We start from the raw sequence: 3,554 nt of genomic DNA on the forward strand, positions 1-3,554 counted from the left end.
AACCCAGCACAGTCAAAATAAAGCTGGACGTAAAAATGCCCTCTACAGTGATCATTCACATGGGCAGGCATGGTGTGTATTTCAAAAATTTAAATTAAAATATGATTGGTATGTTAACACCATAATATGTTATTTTCAGGTGTACGATGTTGTTTTTGTTGTTCAGTCACTCAGTTGTGTCTACCTCTTTGCGACCCTGTGGACTGCAGCATGCCAGGCTTCACTGTCCTTCACCATCTCCTGGAGTTTGCTCAAACTCATGTCCATGGAGGCGGTGATACCATCCAACTGTCTCATCCTTTGCTGTCCCCTTCTCCTCCTGCCTTCAATCTTTCCCAGCCATTGGGGTCTTTTCTAATGATTCAGCTCTTTGCGTCACGTGGCCAAATTATTGGAGCTTCAACATCAGTCCTTCCAATGAATATTCAGGGTTGATTTTCTTTAAGGTTGACTCGTTTGATCTCCTTGCAGTCCAAGGGAGTCTCAAGAGTCTTCTCTAACACCACAGTTCAAAAGGACTAGGTAGTAATTTAATATTTGCATACTTTATGAAATGATCACCATGATAAGCCTACATCTGTCCCTGTACAGATTATAATATCATTATTTGCCATATTCCTTATTTTGTATATTATATCCCCACAGCTTGTTTATTTTATCAGCTTTCCAGGTAGCTCAGTGGTTAAGAATCCACCTGCAGTGTAGGAGACATGAGTTTGATTCTTGGGTCAGGAAGACCCCCTGAAGAAGGAAATGGCAATCCACTCCAGTATTCTTGCCTGAGAAATCCCATGGAGAGGAGCCTGGTGGGCTACAGTCCATGGGGTCGCAAAAGAGTTGGAGACAACTTAGCAACTGAACGACAGTATTCTCTAGATCCATCCATGTTGTCACAAATGGCAAGATTTCGTTTTTTTAATGTCTCAGTAATATTCCATTGTGTAGGTACACACATAATATGTACATATATATATATGCATGCATATATGTATACATGTATCCATACGTATGGGCTGCCCCAGTGGCTCAGTGGTAAAGAATCTGTCTACAATGCGGGAGCCGCAGGGGGCAAGGGTTCGATCCCTAGGTCAAGAAGATCCCCTGGAGGAGGGCACAGCAACCCACTCCAACATTCTTGCCTGGAGAATCCCATGAGCAGAGGAGCCTGGCAGGTACAGTCCATGGGGTCTCAAAGAGCTGGACATGACTGAAGCGACTTCACACCTCATGCATATGTACACATCATGTGCATAGATATGTTTTGTTGTCTCTTTCATAATAGCCCTTCCGACAGGTTTGAGGTTCTCATTGTGGTTTTACTTTGCACTTCCCTGATGATTAGTGATGTTGAACGCCTTTCCATATGCCTGTTGATCATCTGTGTGTCTTCTTTGGAGAAACGTCTATTCAGGTCTTCTGCCCAATTGTTGGGCAGTTGTTTGTTTTTCGATATTGTCTTGCGTGAGTTCTTTGTATGTTTTGGATATTAACCCCTTATCAGGTATATTGTTTGCAAAAATCCTCCCCCAGTCAATAGGCTGCCTTATGTTTTATTGATAGTTTCCTTCACTGTGCAAAAGCTTTTTACTTTGACACAGTCCTATTTTATTTTGCTTTTGTTTTCCTTGCCTGAGAAGACGTATCCAAAAAATACTGCCAAGACCAGTGTCAGAGAATGTACTGCGTGTGTTTCCTTCTGGCAGTTTTATGGTTTCCGTTCTTACATTGTTATCTTTAGTACATTGGAGTTTATTTTTGTAAATAGTGTGAGAAAGTAGTTCAGTTTGGTTCTTTTGCATGTAGCGGTTCAGTTTTCCCAGTAGCACTCATTAAAGAGGCTGTCTTTTCCTCTTTGTATATTCTTGCCTACTTTGTCTTAGATTAATTGACCGTAAGTGCATTCGTTTATTTCTGGGCTTTCTCTCCTGTTCCACTGATCTATGTGTCTGCTTTTGAGCCAGTGCCATACTGTCTTCATTACTATAGCTTCATAGTATAGTCTGGGGTCTGGGAGACTGATTCCTATAGCTCTGGTCTTCTTTCTCAAGATTGTTTGCTATTGGGGGTCTTTTGTCTTTCCATATAAATTTTGGAATTGTTTGTTTTGGCTCTGTAAAATGCCATCATATTTTGATAGATATTGCTTTAAATACATACATTTCCTTGGTGGTATGGTCACTTCATCATATTGACCCTTCTCATACAAAAACACAGTACAGCTTTTCATCTGTTTGTGTTGTCTTCATTTCTTTCATTTATATCTTATATTAATAGTTTTCCTAGTACAGGTCCTTTATCTCCTGAGTTAGATTTATTCCTAGGTATTTTATTCTTGTTGATGTGACTATGCACAGGGTTTTTTCTTAATGTCTTTTTTGGATAGTTTATTATTATCATATAGAAATTTCACACATTTCTGCATGCTAATTTTGTACGTTGCAACTTTAGTGAATTCATTGACTAGTTCTAATAGTTTTGGCGTTGTGTCTCGGGGATTTTCTACATACATATAGAATCAAGTCATCTGAGAACATCGCTATCATTAATTGGCTTCTTTTTAAAAAGATGACTTTGGTGTGAGTTCCAGCTTTGCCTGCTCAGCGGTTTATATTTCTGGGGAAACTTCAGGAAGTGTCCGTTTCTGTATCTGTCTCCCTGTAGAGGACACTGTTCTCATCCTAACTCAGGTTTCAAGGTTTCCAAAAATGCCTAGGAGGAAGATGGCGCAGACATTGTCATGCATTCTTCATGAGAAGGTTCCCACACAAGGAATCTCCCCTCCTTCCTTCCATCCTCCTTCCTTCATCTCGTTCAGCAAAAAGTTTTGAGCACCTACTGTGTGCCGGGCATTGAAAGTGTGAACAACATGATCCTTCGGTTACACCTAATAACCGAGTCAGATGTGCACCCAGACAATCAAAACACGATTAAAGAAAATGTTTATTTATTTTCGGCTGGGTCTTCATTGCTGCTTGCAAGCTTTCTCTAGTAGCAGAGAGTGGGGGCTACTTTCTAGTTGTAGCGTGTGAGCTTCTTATTGTGGTGGCTTCTCTTGTTGCAGAACACGGACTCTTGAGAGCAGGCTCAGTAGTTGGGGCACGTGGGTTTAGTTGCCCTGTGATGTGTGGGATCTTCCTGGACCAGGGATCGAACCCATGTCCTCTGCATTGCGAGGCGAATTCTTAACCACTGAACCACCAGGGAATCCCTCAAAACATGATCTTTAAGTGCTGTGACAGAGGAGGAAAGGTTGAGGACCCTACAAGAGAAGGTTAACTCTAGGTTGTGAAGGGACTTGTGTAACATCTAAGGTGCTAGATTTTCTCAGGGTAAGGTGGGCAGGAGAGACTTAGCAGGGAGGTGTCAGGAACCCAGCTGAGTTTGGAGAGGTCACCCTGGTCTCAACATGAAGGATGGATTAGGACTGAGAAGATCAGAACCCCCTTTGCTGGCTGTGGTCCCTCCTCCTGACCTCAGATCCTGGAGGGTCACAAGTCTCCATCCTGGGCATTCTCATACCTGCCTTTATCTTCTCTTCCCTCCTATAGCAGTAA

The sequence above is a fragment of the Capricornis sumatraensis genome, chromosome 4 (genome assembly GCF_032405125.1).
Source record: "Capricornis sumatraensis isolate serow.1 chromosome 4, serow.2, whole genome shotgun sequence".
NCBI classification, from domain to species: Eukaryota; Metazoa; Chordata; class Mammalia; order Artiodactyla; family Bovidae; genus Capricornis; species Capricornis sumatraensis.